The 23,297-nt window shown below is 45.8% G+C and overlaps 1 protein-coding gene across 16 annotated transcripts in view; it reads right to left on the bottom strand.

Moving 5' to 3' along the window:
- Positions 1-23,297, bottom strand: part of TRERF1 (transcriptional regulating factor 1) — a 210,231-nt gene that overhangs the window by 104,776 nt on the left and 82,158 nt on the right. For all 16 annotated transcript variants that reach the window (XM_079780574.1, XM_079780573.1, XM_079780577.1 and 13 more), the window contains one exon: positions 19,679-19,761. The gene's annotated coding sequence lies outside the window, so the exon portion shown is untranslated. The remainder of the gene's footprint in view (positions 1-19,678; positions 19,762-23,297) is intronic.

Below are 23,297 nucleotides of genomic sequence, written 5' to 3'. Positions count from 1 at the left end.
ACGTCGACAGCTCAAAGACCCCCCCCACCCCACCCCCCGCTTCCTGGGGGCAGGCCAGTGCTGCACCGAGGGAAAGGACGGACGATCGACAGGGTCTGGGATCGGCCTCGCCTCCTTCCAAACTCCTCCGAAAAGGGAAGGAGTGGATCAAAAAAGAAAAGCTATAAAAATCAACCCCCTCCCTGCCCCCTTGGAGCAGTCTCAGAACTGTGACTGTTTAGAACGTACATTTGAATGTTCCAGAAACTGTAAAGCTAACCTAATACATAAAACGAGGCATTTTGCAACTAAAATGCCACTGTGGATTTTAAAAGCCTCATTCTCCAATATCAGGTGTTAACGAAGAAGCGGGGGGGGGGGGGGGGGGGGCGGGGGGGGGGAAGGGGACTGAATCCACCCAAGGTGCTGGCCTAGCCTGGGGCACAGCCTCAATTCCTGCCCTCCTCCTCCTCCTCCTCACGACAGCCCACTGTCACCTACAAGTCCCCGAGGGCTGTCAATCAACAATATGTACCAAGTGAGGGCCAGCTGTGGGCCCAGCAGGCCAGGTGCTGAGAGGTGGAGAGAAAGGAAACAGCAGAAGCCTGCCTTCAAAGAAGCACGAACACCTGACAAACGCGGAAGAAAGCAGTACCCTCCCTTCGTGGAGCAGTGCTTGCTGCCTGTGAAATCCAAGTTCTGAGAACAGGAGGTGAGTGGGGGCCAGGAGGCTTCGGGGAAGAGGCAGGCCTGGCTGAGAGCTGGGGGCCGAGGTGCGCGGAGGAGAGGAGCTGGGGGCCGAGGCCGGGACAGGGGTGGGCGGCAGTGCCCGCCTTCCGGTGCTGCTGGCAGAGCCTGCTCTCTGCTGTGCCCACCGGCTGAGTGCCTCGTGTGTACGAAGAGCCTCCCGCAGGCTCTCCCGAAGGCAGGTGAGCTCTAACTCTCACAGCCGCCCTCACAGCTCCGTGGATTTCAGGAGCCAAGTGGAGCCGGAGGAGAAGGCAGCGTCTACAACTACGTCTAATTTCCAGAACCCTGGCCAGCCCCCTGACTCAGAGCACTGCCCTGCAAAGGCCGCCAAGAGAAATGCAGGCAGGGCTGGCGCGCAGGTTAGCGTGAAAGAGCGAGGGTGGAGGCAGAAACACAGGAGGGAAAAGGCCAAAGCGAGGACCTTGCGAGGGAAAAGGAACAGAGAAAGAGAGCTGGCCAGGGCAGGGGAGGGGGCAAGTGGCATCTAAAGTGACCATTTGTCCTGATTTTTCAGGGACTGAGGACCTTCGGGACTAAATCCAGGACAGTCCCAGGCAAACCAGGATGAACTGGTCAAGCCAGTGGTGCCATACCCCTCACGGATGCTCAGGGGTAGCTGGTCTCCTTTTCCAGTCCTCTGTGACTCATGAGCATACCCCAGGGCATCGGGAAGGAGGAGATCACCACAGGGAGGTGCCGTGTGCCCCTCCTGGCCGGCGTCCTCTCATCTCAGTCACCCAGATTTCTGACGGGGTTCAGGTAGAAAAGAAAATTCTTTGTTGTTGTTGCTAAAATAAACGCTAAAATCATAGCCACTAAACTTACTCAACTATTTCTCAAGCCCTGAGCTCACCAGCGGCCCAGCTGGGAGATGACGCAGCACCCTGCCCTTCGAGAAGGGCCTTATCTGTACTTGGAAATCAAAAGAAGCAGCGGGGCTGGCACGCCGAGCTCTTGAACCCATCCCGTCCAGCCTCAGTCCCCGCTTCCCCCTCAGAGCTTCAGTTCCCGCCAGCTTTACAAGGCAGGTCCCAAGAGGGTACGGATGCTTCTCCCCACGTACGAAATCCAGTCCCTCAACAAGGATTTGTGGAGCGTGTCCTGTGTGACAGGCCCTGTTAGGTACCATGCAGAACACAAGGAACAGTAAGATACGGTCTCTGCCTTCGGTTCCGTGGTGGGGGGTGGGGGGTGGAGGGTGCGGGGCAGGGTGAGAGGGTGGGAGTGGTGCAGAGAAGGTGGAAATCATCCATCCGTCAACACATGCTTACTTTGCTCTTCAAATGTGCCAAGAGCTGTCCTGGAGAAACGGGGACAGGGAACTAGACAACTACAGCCACTGAAGTGGGATGGTGAAATGGGAGCACTCAGGAGGAGCACCCAACCCAGGCACTGAACCGAACACCAACTCTTCCCCCACTTCCCTGCAGCATGGAGGTACGTGCTGTGGAGGACTACATCAAGTGCTGCGGCCAAACACGGACTTCAAAGAGTTAACAATGACTAAGGAGACGAAACCCACACAAATGAAACAATGAGTGTGTCACAGGAAGTGGGGTGAAGTGCTAACTGTGGGACGCAGACCTTCAGCACGAAGAGAGGCAGAGCTGGAGAAAGTCCGCAAAGCTCCCAAGAGGAAGTGGAAGTCAAACCACTTGACGAGGAAGGGTTTTCCAGGCAGGGAGACGACAATAGGTACCCAGGATTTTCTCAAAAAATGAAAAACAAATGTGTAGGTATCACTCAGAATGTTTCTGAAGGGCACACCTACTCACAGGCCTTTGGTTTGAGTAAATGGGGACCTTGCCATTTGTGACTTTCACCATGTAAGTTACAGTTTAAGTGGAAAGACAGGCATGAAATCGAATTTCAGCAGTCCATGCTAAGGAGGCAAGGAATTGAAACATATTTTTGTAACGCAGGTACATACGTACACACACACACACACACACACACACACACACACACACACCTTTCTGTATATCTATCCTCAAGCGATCCAAACTCCATCTTTTTGTTAGAGAAATCTCATAATTCAGGGGAAGAGAAACTGAATTACCAGGGACAATTTATAACTAGGAATCGACCACATTGGGTTTTTTTTGCTATAATGATATTCACAAAGGATGAGCAGAAAGGCCACGTTTGGTCTGATGGCACACTGGTCCGTCAGTAACAAGTTAACAACTATTGACTGTCTCCTTAATGAAGAACCTGTGCTGGGGCGGGGGGAGCAGAAGGAGGAAATGGTAGGCGGGATCTCAGTAGAAAGAAGGCAGGACACAGTGAAGAGAAATGGAAGCCCCCTAAGGCACTGAGTCTGGTCCTAGCACCACCACTGACAGGCCTTGGATAAGCTGATCCCACGCTGAACTTCACTCCCTCATCCATGAACATGTCCTCCCCACCTCTTAGCGCCATTTACAGTTCAGCTGAGAGAATGTTGGCCCAGGTGCTTGGAAAAACAGGAGGCTCTGGATAATGCCCCGTGGAGGTTTGGAGGTACCCTCCGCCCCCCCCCCCCCCCCCGCCCCCGCTTCATTCACTACCCTACATTCCCAACCGTCTCCTGATCTCCCAGACAGTCAGTGTGCGCCAGCCCCTCCACACAGTGCCGGTTCAGGAAAGCACAGGAGCCAAGTCAAGCCACCAGGGGCAACTAGATTACATTCCAAACTCACCAAGGAGGCTTCTTCTTTTCTCCCAGGGGATGAGAACAAAGAAACAGGCCAACCCTGGACCGTGGGCTGCCTCTCAGGGCCCGAAGGCTAGATCATCCCTGAGAACAGAACCAACACTGAAGGAGAAACACTGGGTCTCGGGCACTTCACTTGGGCCTCGGGTAGTCCCCCTGATGCCAGGACATACTCCTGGGTTGCTTGGTCACACAAGCCAACATGTGTTCTGGTTTTGCTTAAACCAGTTTGAATTGGTTTTCAGTTCATCTGTTACCTGACACAAAATGGGAGGAAATATAGCTAATGTCATGCGATAAACCTCTCTAGGAACCTCACCAAATCTCTGGGGCTCCATTAACTACCCAGGGAGCCATTGCCTACCTAGTGTCCTCCGGAGGGTGTGCAGACATTAAGGAGATCAATCAAGGAACAAAAAGAGGAAAGGCACCCTAGCCGGTGTGGCTCAGTGGATAGAGCATCGGCCCTTGGACTGAAGGGTCCCGGGGTTCCATTCCGGTCAAGGGCACATAACTTGGTTGCAGGTTCCCTGGCCCTGGTCGGGGTGCATGCAGGAAGCAACCAATTGACGTGTTTCTCTCACATCGATGTTTCTCTCTGTCTCTCCCTCTCCCTTCCACTCTCTCTAATAATCAATGGGAAAATATCCTTGCCTTGGAAAGGCAACCATAAGCAATAAGACTTAAGCGATGGGAGGGGGACAATCACCCTAAATGATAAGCTGAAGAATCAGAATTTCTGCCTCAGCTCAACTTCTGCATGCTTCTTCCAGACAGTTACCCATTCTCCTTTATGGTAACCACCGAAGAGCCCAGAAGAGCAATACCAGTATCCTTCTGGTTTATTTTTATATCTTAAAAAATTACTCAGGGCCTGCAGCACTGAGCTCATGTTCAAATTAAGTTTGCTGGAAATCTAATTTGGGATGAGTAATTTAATTTGGCTACTACAATTCAAAGTGGCACAGTATTTGTGTTTTAGAGGAAAACCATATTACATTCATCTAATCTTATTAGGTGAATATCACATTTAGATCACATTATATCTAGAACAGATATATACTGGATTGATTTCTTTCATAAATCATGCAGGAGACCAAACAGACTAACCTCCCCCGCGCCCCCGCCCACCTGACACAGGTCAGAGCAGGCAGTGAATGTAAACGAGGCCCCCTGGAGAACCCCACCGCACAGCTCTGGAATCCACGCACTCAGAACAACGCCTACCACACACCTTCCAGTTTTGCTGATGAGTAAACTGAGGATTCAAGTGGCAAGCGACTTGCTCGGGGTCACAGTCAGTTAATGGCATAGCCGAGACTATCCTCAGCTCCCTAACCCCTAGTGTGGGTCCCTGCCACAATACCACGGGTGTTTTTACCACGATCTAACATGAAAACAGCCAGAGGGTCCCTGAGACCCTGCTGCTACTCACTTAGCTAAAGCCATGAAGTCCTCAGAAACCACCTATCGTCCTATCTCCCTGCCTATCTTAAGTATCTTGGGAAGATAAAGCTGATTTTACTATCGCCATGTGGCAACTTAGACTAGTGCCCCAAATTCTTCTTGTCAAACCCATTTTCTTGATGATTACTAGTACTTTTAAACTCCCTCATTCCTAGATAACTAAAATGCACATTAAGAACATTCAAACCACCCTGGCCAGGTAGCTCAGTTGGTTGGAGGGTCATCCTGTGCACCAAAAGGTTGTGGATGCGATTCCTAGTTAGGGCACATACCTAGGTTGTGTGTTCAGTCCCTGGTTGGGGTGCATACAGGAGGCAACCGATCAATGTTCTCTCTACATCGATGTTTCTCCCTTTGCCTCTCTCCCTCGCTCTCTCTCTCTCAAAAAAAAAAAAAAAAATCAATAAAAACACATCCTTTCAGGTGAGGATTAAAAAAAAAAAAAAGAACATTCAAACCATATGATGGATTAGAAAAAAGAATCTACTTTGCTTTTAAAAATGGCATTAATCTCAGTAGTCCTGAAATTAGGCAGATTCAGTGGATGTGATATATCACCCATTAAGGTAGAGTTTTACCAGTAATCCAAAAAATTAGGTTATGGAGCAAAATCAAGGAAAGGAAAAGCTAGATAAAAATAGTTACAATGTGACAAGTTAATACAATATACTGCATAAAAATCTCATAAATGATTGAAAAGTGGAACATTAAGAAATAAAAACGAGAAAGGACACAATGAGGCGATTCACACACATACACGAAGATTACTGATGGCCTCATGAAAAACTGTTCAAACGCATTACGAAGCAAAGCTTGCAAATTTAAACAATGCAATACCATTTTTAACAAATTGACAAAACGCAAAACAACTCTCAAGGGTGCTCTGAAATGAGACTCCTCAGACACTACTGATGAGACTGTAAATTAGTCCACATTTCTGAAGGGCCATTTAGTAATATGTATCACCAGTCTTAATTCTGAGCAAGTTCTCTCCCAAGAATTTTGCCTGAGGAAATAATCAGAGGAATACTCAAAGATTTATGCACAAGGACATTTATAGCAGCACTACTCATAATAATAAAAATCCAGAAAAACCTAACTGTACCATAATAAAAAATGAATTATGGTCTATCAATACAGGAATAATACGTAGACATTAAACCTTGTGTTTTGGAGAAAGATTTAAAGACACAGGGAATGCTCACAAAATGAAGTTAAAATTCAAAATTTTTAATAGGATGATTCCACTTTGTAAAGAAAATACATATCATGCATATTATAACTATAATAAATGGTGACAGAGTCAATTAAATGTCCAACAAATATTCATGCTCTTTTTTACAGAATGTAATTTTCACTGAGAGGCAGCTGCCTAGCCATGGACTACATTTCCCAGCATCCCTTGTATCTAGGTGGGGCCATGTGACTATTCCCACCAATGGAATACAGGTGGAAGGGATGAGAGACACCTTCAGGCTGAAGGAGTTAGAAAGTGGAATGTCTTCTCCATGCTCTCTTCCTCCATCTGCCAAGGAGATACAGAGGATTCCAAAGCCTGGAATAGGACAGCCATAAGGTGGAAGGAGCCTTGGCCACTGAATCATTCACTGAGGACTGTCAATCAGGAGCACCAATGGTGGACTTAGTACTGTGTTAAGTTATAATGTGGGGTTTTGTTATTTCTTCAGCAAGTGGTACTCTAACTAATATATACACATAAAGAAAAATTACTGAGGAAAACTACCAAATTTTATCCATTGCACTGTATGATAGACAAATTATAGGTAAACTTTTTAAATGTATTCTTTCCTACCACAAACATGTCTTAGTTGATAACCAATAACATTTTGAAAATAAAAAAAAGCAAACTTTAGAGGGCAGTGCTATATAATGAATTTCTTAGAAAATATTGAATAAGGTTATAAAAATGTAGAGAATTACAAAGGTTTAAAGTGGGGGAGGGAAGTCTACATTTATTACCTTTAAATACATTTCCAGACAAATGATTGTTCCAAAAATGACCTAAGGTTAAACAACAAACAACAAAGTAGGGGGGAAATTTGCAATTTATACAATATATGAAATATTAGTATCCGGCCCTAGCCAGTTTAGCTCAATTGTTGGAGTGTTGGCCCGCAGAGGGAAGGGTCTCAGGTTCGATTCCAGTCAAGGGGCATATGCCTCGGTTGCAGGCTTGATCCCTGAACCCCAATCGGGGTGCGTGAGAGAGGCAACCACATTGATGTTTCTCTCTCTGTGTCTCTCCCCGGCCCTTCCACTCTCTCTAAAAAAAAAAAAAAAATCAATGGAAAAAAATATCCTCAGGTGAGGATTAACAACAACAATTATATATATTACAGTATCTTTTAATATGTAAAGAGCTCTTATGAATCAGTAAGTGAGGGACAAATACAAAAATTGGGGGAAAAAATATAAACACCTAGTCATAAAATAAGAAATACTAACTTATACATACATGAAAAGATTTTTAAACTCACTAGTAATAAAAAATGAAAATAAGATATTTTTTATCTCTCTATCAGATTGGCAAACATTTAAAATATTGTGACTATAGCATCCAATGTTGCTGAGATTATGATAAATTGGGTAATCATACACACTACAGGAAGGAGATCAAAATGGTATCACATTTCTAACAAGCAGTGGCATGATAGGGGAAAAGAAGTCTTAAAAATCATTTGACATTCTACCTATTTGTCAAAAGAAATAAACAACTATGCAGAAAATTGTTTGAATAGAAAAAAATGAAACAACTTAGATAACCATCTGTAAGAGACTGGTAAGAAAAATAAATTATGGAGTGTATGTATTCACATACTAGAATAATACATAGCCATAATTTTAAATTATGATGAAGATCTAAATGTGCTAAAAGCACAATAATGCCCACCATATAGAAAGGCAGGGTACAAAACAATACAGACAGTCTAATTTCTTAATTGTTTAACTGTGTATATGTATAAGAATATATGTTGGGGGAAAAAGAACAAAAAAAACAAAAAACAGAATATATGTTACAAATGCAGAAGAAAAAAGTATAGAAAGAGTTTTATAAAAATACTAGTGGCCCGGTGCACGAAATTCATGCACATTAAAAGGGGGACCCAGAGTCAAGTCCCCGCCCACCCACATGCGCCTCAAAATTGTGTGAGACCCAGACCCAGCTGCGCCCCCCACCATTGGGCTAGATCCAGACCCAGCCAGTCCCACCCTTGTCAAGCCCCGCCGGGTAGGGGGCGTAGCCTCAGGTCCCCTGGCCAGGTGCCAGGACGGGGGCATGGCCTGAAGTCCCCCAGATGGGGCGGGGGGCATGCCTTGAGGTCCCCCATCAAGCCCGCCAGGTGGGGGACACGGCCTGAGTTCCCCCGACCCAGCACTGGGGGTGCACTTTGAGGTCCCCCATCAAGCTCCGCCAGGTGTGGGGGCACAGCCTCAGGTCCCCTGGCCCGTGCTGGGACAGGGGGTGTGGCCTGAGGTCCCCTGGCCCGGTGCCGGGGGGGGGCGTGGCCTGAGGTCCCCCAGCCTGGTGCCAAGGCAGGAGGTGTGGCCTGAGGTCCCACAGCCTGACGTCAGGGCGGGGGGCATGGCCTGAGGTCCCCTGTCAAGCCCTTCCAGGTGGGGGGCGCAGCTTGAGGTCCCCTGTCAAGCCTGGGGGCGGGGGAGGGCGTAGCCTCAGGTCCCTGCTGATTGCTCATTAAGGCTCCTTAAGGGAACCTGGCCTCAGCTGTGGGTGCAGCCATCTTTGCGATGGAGTGATGGTCAATTAGCATATTTCCTCTTTATTAGATAGGATTGGTAGTAGTTATCTCCAATAGGGTGGTATTATGAGTGACTTTCATTTCCTTCTTTATACTTTTCTATATTTTATACATTTTCAACTATAAACATATATTACTTTTCTTTTTTGTTTTATGATGAAAAATTCCACACACACACACAAAAGTAGCAAAAATATATGTGCCCAGTAAACAGCTGTAATTGCTATACCTGGCTGAGCTTGTTTCATCTGTACCCCTCTGTGCCCTGGAGTATTTTAACATAAATTCTGGATATATCATTCATTCAATCCATTAAGGATTTTTTTTTATGTTTAAATACTCAAACTCTCTACTGGATTATTTTAAGGTAAATATATGATGTTTCATTTGCCCATAAATACTCAGCATGTCTCTTTAAAAGATAACCCTAATAACAATATCACACCTAAAAATTAACAATTTCTCAATATAAAATGTCCAGTGTCCCAATTTCCCCAATTATCCCATATTACCTTTTTATAGTTGGTTCGTTTAAATCTGGATTCACACAAGATTTACGTTTGCATTTGGTTATGTCTCTTGAGTTTTTCTGAATGTATTACATAATGACCTTTTCCAGGCCATTTAATGTACTGAACGTATGGGTCATATGTCCTAAGAACTTCCTGACTGCATCCCCTTGATGTTGTTTAACATGTTCCTCTATTCCCTGTATCTCCTCTTTCAACTAAGATTTACCTCTACTGTCTAATCAACTTCAGGGTCTATTATTTTTCTGTAAGAATATTTCAAATAAATCGTATTATTTTTATAAGGAGACAAAACAATAAAGCTAAAAAAATTATTTTAAAGGAACCGAAAGAAATGCTGACCTTGCTAATTCATCCATTTCAGCAATTCATTAAAACTCGGGTCCCGAGGCTTTTTCAGAATACAGGCGAGGTCAGTGCCTTCTCACGCAAGAAAGATGCTCAGTGACTCTTCACGGACGGATTTGTTTTTCCAAACACATGCCTTTTGCATTTGAAGTCCATCTCCCCTTCTGGCCCCGTGGTGAAGTTCAGCACCCTCTGAAGCCATGGCACCCCCTCCACGGGACACTTACGTCATCCTATGATTTCAGTTGTCTTTAATATTATTCCTTTCTTTTCTTTCTTCCTAAAAATTATAGTGTGTGTGTGTGTGTGGGGGGGGGGGGGGGGCAATGGTAAGATATGTACACATATAATACCTCAATAAAAAAAATTAAAAAAAAATTATAGTGTGAGCACATAATTTAAAATTTGGAAATGAGAGAAAAATGAAAGAAAAAAAATCAACCATAATGTCACCCCTCTAGAATAGTCAATAATGTTACCTGTATACATACTTCCTTACCATCTTTATTAGGGATATACATTTTGTACCTAATTATAATCAGTGAATAATGGGTTTTAATATTCTTTTTGTTAACATAAAAAAACATGTGAAATTTTTGTAGCTTATGCTAAGGGTATAAAAAGTAGCAATAGCCCTAACCAGTTTGGCTCAGTGGATAGAGCGTCAGCCTGCGGACTCAAGGGTCCCAGGTTCGATTCCGGTCAAGGGCATGTACCTTGGTTGCGGGTATATCCCCAGTAGGGGGTGTGCAAGAGGCAGCTGATTGATGTGTCTCTCTCATCGATGTTTCTAACTCTCTGTCCCTCTCCCTTCCTCTCTGTGAAAAATCAATAAAATATATTTTAAAGAAAAGTAGCAATTATATATACACATGTCTATACCTCAGCCTGAGGGAGAGAACCTGACCAATCCCCCAGGTAAACCCCCAGGTGGGCTCCTCCCTCATCCTATCCTCTGCTCTCTCCACTAACCTGAAATGTTGTCTTTGCTCATTTGGTCTCGTAAGTCTTGCATCTGGATGTCAAACACTATATCGATAGTTTTGCATCCATCTGAACTTCATGTAATTGGAATCACACCATAGCTATTTTACAACTTGCTTTTTTAAAAAAATATATTTTTATTAATTTCAGAGAGGAAGGGAGAGGGAGAGATAGAAACATCAGTGATGAGAGAGAATCATTGACTAGCTGCCTCCTGCATGCCCCCTACTGGGGATCGAGCCCACAACCCAGGCATGTGCTCTTGACTGGAATTGAACCCAGGACCTTTCAGTCCGCAGATCAATGCTCTATACACTGAGCCAAACTGGCTAGGGCTACAACTTGCTTTTTTATTTAACATTATACTAGTAATTCCTGAGATTCTTCTGGGTTGTCAAATGCAGCTATGGTTCATTCATTTTAACAGTATAGCCATATAGCTCTATTCCACTGTGAAACTATGCCACAATTTATATTGCAATTTCTGCACATAAAATTATATTGTAAATATCTTGTCACATTGCTACACATCTTCAAAATAATTAACAATTATAGTAGAGTACTATGCTGAGAGAAGACTATTTTATTTTATAGTTACCCAACTGTTGGACATTAATAGTGTTTGTGTGTGTGTTTGCTTTATAAATAATGCATCAGGGAGCATCTTTGCCTAAATAGCTTATTAAATATTTTGTATTATTTCCTCCATGAGAGAATGTGGCAAGATGGTTCACAGAAGTGGTATTAATGGATCAAAGTGTATAAATGAATAATTTGGCTCTTTAATACACTGTGAAATTGTTTCACAATATTGTGATATCACTAGAATTGGAGATAATCACTAAAATATATTTTTTGGCTAATATATTAAAATAGTACTCTACTGCTGTTTTATTCTACATATCTCTTATTACAAAACTGAACATTTTCCATATATTTGTTTAGTGTTCTACCAAGGTTTTAGTACCTTTCTTTTTAATTTGTTTGAGCATTTCACAACAAAACACATAATTCTGCCGTGTTACTGCAAATATTCCCATCTATTGTTGCCCTGTTTGTTTTTAACATGGAGAAATCTTTGATTTTCCTGTAGTTTGATTGACTATTCTTTTCAGTTTTAAATGTTTATATTGTTTCTAAGCAATATTCAATTCTATAGATTTCCTATGCCTCTACATTTTGCACTTAATTGTTTACTCTATCTGTAATTCATTTTGAGGAAGTCAAAATGATTTTTTCCAAATTGCTAACTAGGCATCAAAATTATTCACTGAATAATTTCTCTTCCCCATTGATTAATGATGACTCCTTTGTGATTTATTAAATTATTTATGTGAGGGTCTATTTCTGAGCACCCTAGTTAGCTTACCTACTCCTCCTCTAATGCCAGCACCACCGTGTTTTCATTACCAAGGCTTCATAATGCATTTTAATACCTGGTTTGCTATATATTTTCTTTCCGATAAATCTAACTCCCTTCCCCTAAAACCATTATCAAGAATTCCCCTAAGGTTCTCGTCTATTTATTTTTCCAAGTAGTCTTCAAACTATCTTGTGAAATTTTAAAAATCCTGATGGGACTTTGAGAGAAATGGCATTAGACTCATGAACTAATTTTCAGAAATATCCAAATCTTTCATTTCAATCCCACCATCTAGAAACAGGGTTTTCAGTTAAACTCTTGAACCCTCGTTGGCCTACAACTGAGCACTCTGTAGTTAATGATCATTTTATCCTTCCTTTATAATATTTAGTCTTCAAGTTACTATTTTGTAACTTTCTGCATTGGCTCTTTGTTTTTGTCTCCATCATATCCCATGATGCCTTTTTGAAGCCCCGGTAAGGGTAATGCCAGTGAATGTACGCATCCAGTCTTTCTTATCACATTAAGGAATTGGTGACTTTAGATGTCCCTCTTAAAGTAGTTTGTAAAAATAGAAGTTGAATTGAGTGAATATACTCTTGGAATTAATGAAATTATTATGTAGTTATACAACAATTTATGTGAATCCTATGAAAATATATGTATATGGTGTCAATCCTGCATTCCAGGAATAGAACCCTCTTGGGTAACATGAAACGTTCACATACTCTATTGTTGAAATCTACTCACTAGAATTTTATCTAAAATTTTTACATTCCTAAGCAAGATTGCTATAAAGCCTCCCCTTGGGGGCTTGCCAAATTTGTTATCAGGGTCATGTTTGCTTGACAGAGGATCTGGAAGTTTTCCATCATTTTTATAAATCCTGGAATGGCTGATATAACACAGGAATGATCTGTTCCTTGAAAGTTTAAAATGATTTTCAAAGGGCTTTTTAATATTTTAAAATATTCCACCTGGCACAGGCATGTGTGTATGTGTATGTGGGTGCACATGCACGCATGCTTGCATGTGTGTCCATGTGGACATTACCATGCTTGTATATGTTCACAGAGAATCCATTCTATGTTTGTAAAATGACACTGTAAGATATTGATCTCTAATGGAACAGGGGATGGTTTTATTATAATTTAATGCCTTTCTTTCCCTCATGAAAAGGGAGTAAATGTCCAAGATAATAAAATGCTGAAAGCGAAACTATTTTCCCAGGCTTTGGTTCTGAGAGCCTCCTTCTCAGAGGCCCGGAACGGAGCCTGGAGAGGGTGGTCAGGGAGTAGTGAGCACTGAACCCCTCAAGCTTCGTTTCGGCTGACCAAGATTAGCGGCCACAACTCATCACCTGCACAGGGGACTAGGAAACCTCAGCTCTGCAACGACGAGCCGGTCATCAGTCTACCGCAGGCCACCTCTGTTTTCTGTGGCAAAGGTCTTCCGACTCTTGGTCCACCACGCCATCTTCTCCAGGTGCAGGACACTACACCCTTCCACAGCCAGAAAAGCTTGCAACCCCAAGGCTTTCTCTACACCCTGCAGGGCTCCGGGACCCACGGCACTGGGAGCACTCCAAGGAGCCACAAATAAATACGCAGAATGTTCCGGACTGAACGTGGGTGTCACCCACTCCCCCAAATTCATAGGTTTAGGTCCTAACCTAAACTCCCTTTGGGAATTAATTAGGTTAAGGTGAGTAACAAGAGTGGAGCCCCCCTGAGGGGATCAGAAGAGGAAGAGGCACCAGAGCTCTCTCCAGAGTGTCCCAAGGAGGGGCGCTGTGAGCACACAGCAAGGAGATGGCCACCTACAAGCCCAGGGGAGGTCCCAATGAAACGTACCTGGCCAGCACCGGGATCTTAGACTTCCTAGCCTCCAGAACTGTGAGAAATAAATGTGTATTGTCTAGGCCACCCCGTCTATGGTGTTTGTGAAGGCAGCCTGAGCTGAGACAAGAGGGTTGTGGTAATGTCTGTCCAAAAGAATGCTGAGCTAGCACTCTGCAGACCACGTAGATACACTGCAGGAGAAACAAGTGGTAAGGAGTCTCTAAAAATTGAGCTGGAGTGTCCACTAGAACCCGCAGGTGCCACATGAGCATATGTGAGATTATAAACAGGACACCATGCCCAAGAATGAAGCTGTGAACAGGGCAATACCTGCGGATGTGAGTGGGCCACAGACCAGTCTGCTTTTTCTCGAGAAAGACATGTCCTAGCTCGTGTCCTTGTTCACAGAGAATCCCTTAAACGTGAGAGCTCAATGGAAACTCAGGATTAAGCCAGTGAAGATAATGAGCATTGGGATAGCCTGGCAGGAAGGCAGGGACCTCAAAGCCCTCTTAGGTCCAAGGATCCCACGATTCCATCCGAATTCCACACGGGCAGCCTTTTCCTCCCCTCTCCCAGGGCAGGGAAGTTGCTCTCACACCAGTCATGGCCTCACACAGAAGCTTAATCCCTGGCTGGAAGGCAAAACATGTTTGTGGCAAAGCCAAGCAGGCATGTGAAGTGAAGCAGAATGAGGAACATTTTTATTAGTGCTCTGGCTGTTTGGGGTTTTTTTAACGACTCCAAAAGGCATCTTTAAAAGTCATTTTTTTTTTTGTCAGTTCCAAAATGCAATTGTTGCTAAAATACCAACACTTACCAGGAACTGACTGATGTACACACTGCTTTTCTCAAAAACACCCTTGTCTCTCTGGGACTTTTTAGACCAGATTAAGTGTGTGTGTGTGTGTGTGTGTGTGTGTGTGTGTGTGTGTGTGTACACATACGAGCACAGGTTGGGGGGAAGGGGGGGATCTCATGAATGCACCTGTACTTTCCCATGCACAGAGGCATACCACACAACTGAAGGCCAAATCAAACTGAACAGATATTTTGGTTTTTAGGGTTAAAATGTGAAAAAAGAAAAGCTGTTGACATAAGTTTAAATCGGAACAATTTCAGTACTGCAAGATTTTCTTCCTACTGGTGGAAAATTAAACTAAAAATTCTAAGTTAATGACTGGAAGTAAACAGTTCCTTCCTTATAAAGTGAATTAGATTTATCAAGACTTGTGTTCAAGTGAATTTCTCCCATCCCTTTAAATCAAATAAAGATGTGACTTTAGAGGATTCCTGGGCTCGAAGAGAGGCTTAAAGAAAGTATGATTCCCCCCGCCCCCCTACAGTTACACATTAAGTAGGTAACTCCTGATCTCCCCAGTACTTGCTATGGATAGATGGCAGGGCAGCACGCACCCTGGATGTAGTTTTCACAGGTGTAGTCAGAAAAATAAGAACAATGTAGTAAATTCTTCCTAAAGCTGATTGTTGTCAATGTAAAGATTCATGTTTTAGTCTTAAATTTCTCCTTTTTTTTTTCTATTTTAGCATCAAGATAGTCCTTTCTGTTATGAAATTGTGGTGATAGATGCTAGGTTTTTAAAAACATCACTCCTTGGAAAAATAGGAAATTGGTAGCCCTAAGCCAACCTTCCAAATGTTTTCATTTCGGTAGTTTCTTGGCCCAGGCCATCTGCGTGGGAGAACCATTTGTCTACAGCTCCCTCTGAACCGTCTAGTTATCACAATGGTGACCAGCCCTGGGGGCAACAAACAACCTATAGAAAATTTAACTCTAATTTTAATCATTACTCAGGGGAGAGGGGGACGAAAAATTTTATGGTCTAGAAATCTTTGGTCTGTAAGTTCCTGGTTGCTCTAGAACTTTTTCCTCTACCCACAGGCCCCTTGTGGCACCCTATCCACCCCGACCCACAAAGCCATCTCTGCCTGGTTTGGGGACACAGCTGATAAGAGTTTGGGGGTTCTGTAACAACCTGTGCTCTCCCCATCACGAATCTGGGAACCCCAAATCAAGACCATCCTGGGATCCTGAGAGGTTTATGGCACCAAAGGCTCTGGAGCAGCGGTTCTCAACCTTCCTAATGCCGCGACCCTTTCATACAGCTCCTCATGTTGTGGTGACCCCCAACCATAAAATTATTTTCGTTGCTACTTCATAACTGTAATTTTGCTACTGTTAATGAATCGTAATGTAAATATCTGTGTTTTCCGATGGTCTTAGGCTCTACAGCAGCGGTTCTCAACCTGTGGGTCGCCTAAGACCATCAGAAAAAACAGATATTTACATTACGATTCATAACAGTAGCAAAATTACAGTTATCAAGTAGCAATGAAAATAATTTTATGGTTGCAATGAAAATAATTTTATGGTTGGGGGTCACCACAACATGAGGAACTGTATTAAAGGGTCGCAGCATTAGAAAGGTTGAGAACCACTGCTCTAGAGAATGAGTTACAGTATTTTGTCCACTGAAATGCCAATGAAATAAATGCCCAAGACTAGCTCTGGCTTCAGCAGCGTCTCACCCAATCCAGGTGACCCTAAAATCCATCCGCTCAGAAGAGCCCGACTATGTAGCTGCCTGAAGAAACCGAAGCCAGGAGGGTCACTTGCCCCTCTAGGTCTCCAAACTGAGAACAAAAGCAAGAAAATCAGCTGGGCCCTAACTGGCTTGGCTCAGTAGATAAAGCGTCGGCCCATGGACTGAAGCGTCCCGGGTTTGATTCTGGTCAAGGGTATGTATCTTGGTTGCAGTCTTGATCCCCAGTGCAGGAGGCAGCTGATCAATGTTTCTCTCATTGATGTTTCTAACTCTCTATCCCTCTCCCTTCCTCTCTGTAAAATCAATAAAACATATTTAAAAAGAAAAAAGAAAATCAGTGGGGATAGGTCATGACAGGCCATCAACTATTTAAAAGGTTTCTCAACTAAGAATGCATTAATATTTTAGAGTAAAATTAAAAATCCCTGTTTTCCCAGGGATTCTATACCTACCTTTAACTGTATGCTACCTAAAATTTTCTTTATTTAGGTTTTCCCCAAAATAAGTTCTAAAAAACAACAACACTTCAGTAAAAAAAAAAATAAAAAAAAATCCATAAACACTAAATTTTTAACACCTTTATTTCCTTCGTCTCTAACAGAGTTAATCAGTAACAGATAATATATCTGTTGTGAAGAGAGTTAATTTCCCAGATTAAATATGCACTAAACATAGACCTGTGACAATATTTTGAGATATATGACGCTAATAAAAGTAACATTTATGGGGCCAGCCACTGGGCCACTGGGCACATTACTTAAATTACCTCTGTTAATCCTTACAACAAGTCTATAAAGTAGGTGCTATTCTTATTCCCACTTTATAGATGAGGTTATAAATGAGGAACCATGACTGTAATTTAATCTCCACGGACCCAAAACTTGAGGTCAGTATTTACTCTGGCTATAAAAAGGTTGAATAAGCAAATTAGAAATTAAACAGAAATGCAGAAGGCATACTTAATCTCCGAGAAGGTCCTAGGTTTTAAGACATGCTGAAAAGCAGAAGCTAATTGCAAGCATTCCAACAGGAATTGTTTGGGAAGATTCCGTCTGAAACTACAGTGTGTTAAAACACTTTAAAATTCAGACTTTTCCTAGTTAAGAGCAGGTTTCTTCTCACTACTACCCCTAACACTTAACCCAAATTAGTAGTATGGCTACAGATATACATACAATACAGTGGATGTCAGCTGCCACTCTCCCAGAATCCATTTTCCTCCCAGAACAGTACCCAGAGCTCCGCTTATTTGTGGCCCTACCTCCCCCAGTCCGGGTGCTTTGGAGAAAGCTGACACACTCCCCTCGGGAGAGGGATAGGCCAATCAGAAAGGGGGGAAAAAATCTCCCAACCCCACCAATCCACAGAGGGCATTTGCCTGGCCATTGGGATTGGCTAAGGAATAAGCACATGGCTCAATTCAGGCCAATGAAATGCCAGGGTTGGTTTTCTGGGGAGGGATTTCTGGAAAAGACACTTTCTCAGTCTTTTTTTAAGAGTTACAAGAAGTAATGTTTCTTTACTTCTGGCCACAGGGATGTGTGACAAAGAGCCCAAAAACTTGCACAGCCATCTGCCTCCTTGAGAGAAGCCAACCTGAGAATGAACTGACCCCCTTGAAGAGTGAGCAGAGAGATGGAAAGAAACTGGACAGCTGATGGCATGCTGAGCTGCCGTTTCTCACCTGCCCTGCCGTCCATCCCATGAGCGGATTCATTGGCCCCTGTGCTGTGGGAGGCCCTCTGAGATTGTTTTGTTTTTTGACAGTCACAACCCCAAAGAATCCAAACGGACAAGTGAGAAATAAGTCCTAATGTACAGCCTCTTCCAAGCACTGCCTCAGATTTTGCTTTACACTGTTCCTTGCTTTAAGTGTTCTCAAGAAAACGTAATGGACTTTCAAGAAACACTTTCATGAACTAATGAATGGCCTTGGGCAAGTCACCTCCCTTTTCAACTATAAAAAGGTCTAAGTCTGACTAGAGGGTTTCTGTTGTTCCTTTTGGCTCTGACAGCCCACAGTTTTGACTCCAAGGTAGAAATAGCCTTTATAACACGATCCAAGCAATCTTCAGCTCTTGCTGGGTCAAATATTTTCCAATTGCAACTCCATATCCATCCCTCCACCCTCCTCCACTCAGCTCTGCGCCCCCAGAGGTTCTGATCTCTATGGACAGCATCAACATGACCCCCTGCCTTCTGGCTTCCGGCTGGTGTGCCTAACGGGGGGGGGGGGGGGGGGGGCCCAGCAGGAGACAGGAGAACGGAGGGGTGTTCAACGAGGGTATTTATTCTCGTGGCTCTTTCCTGCCATGTTGGTGTAGGTTGACGTCATCCTTCTACCAGAGAAAGCCTTTCTCTCTAGGGCTTCCCTTCCCAGTTCCAGTAGCCAATCCCACCCTCTTCCTTTCAGGCCTAGGCAAGGGAGCAGCGCCCTGACATCGCAGGCCCTGAGAAGTTCCCGCATCGCGGTGCTGGTTTCTCCTACCCGGCCTCAGCCACTATAAACAGTCCCATCAGTAGAGTCTCTCGGGGTTCTCCACTTGAGTGAATCATCTGTTTCCTACTGGAACCCCAAGACACATGGCTTAAAAGTTAAATCACAACCAGCCACAACAAAAAAGAAACAGGAGCAATCAATTCACATCACAGAGGAGAAAAGCGTGGCACTTGGCGAGAAAAAAAACCCCACACGCGCCAAAAGAATCAAATGAGACATGAATCACTATCCCCCTTCTCCACCGTCACTGAGAATTTGTGGAAAGCAGCCATCTCTTGCTAGACCAGGGTTTTAACCTCAAAAGAAAAAAAAAAAATCTGTTTACACACAAACGTATTGATCCTTCGGACAGCTTCTGTGCGGACCCTGGCAGAGGAATCCCAGCTCTGTGTCTATTTTCTAGACGGACAAACTAGGCCTGGAAGAAGACACAGAGGGTCAGAGCTGATAGATAACGCGGGAAATGCCCCCGGGCTAGTTCAAAGGCGCGTTGGTCCAGGAATCTGCCTCTGACAGGCTCTGCGGAGTGTCTCAGAGCGGCCTTCGGTACTACCATTCTCCAAAGACGTCTAATTCCCTCCCAATCATCCAGAGGTGGCCTTCATGAACATCCTTTACTATTCACAAAAACTCTGCCAAGTCCAGAGAGACAAGACAGGACGCCCTCAGCCCGATTCCCAGTGACGCTGAATCCCAATGTGTGACCCCACGATCACTGGTCCTTTCCCAAAGTTTTCCAGAAATCTACGGCTGTCCAGGCCCAGAGCAGCCCTCCTCTCCTGCTTGGGGCATTTCCCACACCACAGGCGTCAAAGAAAGGATCGTATGGCCCCTTCACAAGCCATTCAGACACCAGGAGTTTCCAGAGACGCTACCTGTTTCAGGATGAAGCGGCTCAGGCTTTCAGGGTCGTCCTGCTTTCGTGTCTTCCTCCTTCAGCATCCTCCGGAGCCAGGGCCTGTGGGAGTGACCCAAACAGTACATTCAGGATACATGGCTTCAACATGGGAACAGACCGTCCCATCGGGGAGACTAGAAGCAGCCAAGGACTGAGCCCTGAACACCCAACAGCTGATGGACCTGCCCAGCAGGAGGACCCTGCAGAGGCTGCGGAGGTGGGTCTTTGAGGGAGGAGAGGGTTTAGGAGAGAAAGACACCCAGCTCAGTCCTTGTAGCTATTCATGCCCCAAACCCAAGTCATTGCGACTCTCCTCTTTCCCTCCCACTCCACGTTCAACCCATCAGCAGATGATGTCGGCTTTATCTTCCAAACAGATCCAGACTCTCACCACCTCCACCGCTACCACTTTGGTCCAAGCCAGCTGCTTCTCACCCTAGGTCATTGCAATAACCTCCTAACGGGTCTCCCTATGCCCACCCTCGCCTTTCTACAATCGATATGATGTGAGCTGCATTGTGTCATAGGTCGAATTGTGCTCCCTCACCCCCAAAATCCCTATGTTGAAGCCCTAACCCCCGTCCCTCAGAATCTGACCTTATTTGGAAATAGGGTCATTGCCTATGTAATCAGCTATTAAGATGCGGTCATCATACGGGAATGGGGTGGGTCCCTACTCCAGCATAACTGGTGTCCTTGTAAAAAGGAGAAACTTGGACCCCAGCACCCAATCCACACGGGAGTATCATGCGAAGACTGGCATTCTGCTGCCACAAGCCAACGAGCTACCAGAAGTGAGGGGGGAAGCTCGGGCCCGATCCTTCCCTAGCACCTTGAGAGAGAGCGTGGCCCTGCGGACACCTTGACCTCAGACTTCTAACCTCCAGACCTGTAAGACAATAAGTCTCTATGTTAAGCTGTCCTGTGTGTGGTACTTTGTTATTGCAGCCCTCGCAAACTATTACACAGCGCTCCCCACAGCAGCCTCAGGGACCATTTAAAAATCACTCTTGTACTCCAAACACTCCTATCGTGTTTCATTTCCCTCAAAGTAAAAGACAAAGTCCTTGAAATGACCCACGAGGCCCACACATCCTGGCCCAGCCTCTTCACGGACCTCTTCTCCTCCTCGTCTGCTCTTCCTCAATTTCCTCCAGCCACAATGGCCTCCTCCAACATCCCGTGCAGGCTCCTGCCTCAGGGCCTTTGCACTGCTTTGCCCTCTGCCCGGAACACTCGTCCACTAAGTAAGTGTCCTTCACTCCCTCCAGGTTGCTGCTCCAACTTCCCTTTCTCGGTGAGGCCCTCCACCGCACCACGGCCCGCTTCCCACCCCTGCCATGGTGACATTTTCTGTGTAGCGTGATCACCACCTGCCATTGGTCCCTATTTTTATCCCTCTTCTCTCACACTAGACCATAAACGCTGAGAGTAAGGACATCGTCTTATGGCATGCCCCAGAGGCCCGCACATAGCGGTTGTTGGAAGACTGATTTGTGGAATGAAAGAAGACAAGAGAAAAGAGAGTTACCCCAAGGAGGAAGTTGTCCACAGTGTCAAAAGCAGCAAAGAGTCCAGAAAGATAAGGACTGAAGTGTCCGTTGGGTGTGGTAAGATGGAAGCCACAGGTGACCTCAGAGAGGGCAGCTCCTGCGGGGGGCGGGAGCCCTCGGCAGCAAACGCACCAGGTCCCTCCCCTGTGCCAGGCACCCCTCTCGGGGGCAGAAGCCAGCCTGAGTGGGCCAGAACCTGAGGACAGAGGCTCCCAGACCTTTTCCTGTGAGGGGAGGGGAAAAGGGAATGCGAAGTGGAGGGGACTGAACGTGTGAGGAACGTGTTTGGTGCTGAATGACGGAGGGGGCGAGGTCCCGGGAGCTACAGGAGACAGAGGGACCCCGGTGCTGGAAGAAGGTTCTCCAGGCCGGGCCGGGGAGGGAACGTGTCCTTCTCTGAGTGGAAGGAAACCAGGTTGGGATGAGCCCAGAAGCCAATAACCACCCCGGAGGGGAGGCAGGGACCCGAGTGGGCTCACTGCTGTGGGAGAACCTGCGAGTGCAGGCTGGCCCTGAAACGGAGGGTCTCCTTAACTTCTGTGCCCTGAGTGCCTCACTCGCCTGCCTCACCCAGGGCCCACCCACCCTGATGCCCTGACTAGAGAGAGCGCCGCTGAGGGCCCCGCTGAAACTAGAAGCCAGGGTTTCCTGGCGGCACAACCCCTATGACTGTGGGGTTTCAGGGACAGGCCCTTGGCAGCCTTGATTCAGGAGGAGAAACCTGAAGACTGAATCCAGGGACCCCAAATAGCTCCACCCATTTCCGTCAAAGCTGCTTGCTTCTCCCAGCTCCCAGGCCCAACGCGTTGAAGCCTTTTGAGGCCTCCCTCGCCACCCCTCCAGTTCCTCCCGGTCAATCAACAACCGAGCCTCTTACACGATGCGAGGACCCCGAGTTGGCTGAGCACCTACTGTGTGCAGGGTGCAACACAAGTTAAGATCCTCATACAACAATCCTATTGATAGATGATGAACTGAGATTCAAGAGATTCAGAAGCCTGCTCAAGGTCACGCGGGTAGCAAGTGACAGAGCTGGGATCTGAGACCTTCCATCTCTCTATCTTCCTTTCTATATTCATGTCTCCACCCAAGTCCAAGCCCTCAACATTTCATTCCTAAAGTTCAGCGGGATAGATGCTTTCTAACTCACCCCCCAGCACCCCCACTCACAGTGCACGCCCCCCTGATGAACCTCCTCCCAGCACTGTTTTCGCCGGTCCCCATCCTATTAGCTTGGCTCTGGTGGCTGCCAATACGGGAACATTCCAAACTCGGCAGCCATCCCTTGGGATCCTCCATAAATGATATACACCCCCTTTTCAAGCTCACTTCCCACAAGCAGCCTCCGCTCCACTCCATCCCGTGTGTTCCTTCCCCGTGCATCACCCCACGGTGACAAACGTAGCAAACACGCATGCACAACTGCGGGAGGCGGCACACCAGGTGGGGCATGTTCCTGCCCCTGCAGCTGCACCCCTCTGAGCGCCCTGCCCTCCTGCAGCCCCCTGAGCAGTGTCACCCCAGTTTGCCGAGCTCTTCCCCACTCTTCTGTGCTCACTGCATTTAGCGTCTCGTGGCAAGCGTTCCATTTGCCCATATAGACTGCGCACCCCTGGAGGCTAATTAATAACCTGTGTTGGGAACACCTGGAATTGCCCACTACTCAACACGGGGGAACGTTACTTGGTCCACAAAACAATGCTGATAAAGTTCCGCTGATGTGCTTCTAGAAGTTTCTCAGAAAATATGAGAGGCCTGGGATGAACAAGGGAAGGGGCACTCGGCCTTCTCGAAGGTTTGGGGAGCATGCCTGCTCTCCCTTTGCAGGAGCACCCACAGTCTGGCACCCCGGACCAGCTCTCCTAGCAAGGAGGGTGGCTGCATTTAGCCCTCCCCTCCTCTTCCTGCCCTTACGCACTCCAGGTCTTGGTATTCTTCCTCAGCTACCCCTCCACACGCCCTCATGGACACAGATAGAGATCCTAGCTCCTTCCCTCTTCAGGGAAAGAGCTTGAAATGTCAGACGTCTGGCTGTGGGGAGTC

Source organism: Cnephaeus nilssonii (assembly GCF_951640355.1).
Source record: "Cnephaeus nilssonii genome assembly, chromosome: 9".
NCBI classification, from domain to species: domain Eukaryota; kingdom Metazoa; phylum Chordata; class Mammalia; order Chiroptera; family Vespertilionidae; genus Cnephaeus; species Cnephaeus nilssonii.
The sequence above is the reverse complement of the archived record's forward strand: the minus strand, read 5'-3'. Positions and strand labels throughout refer to the sequence as shown.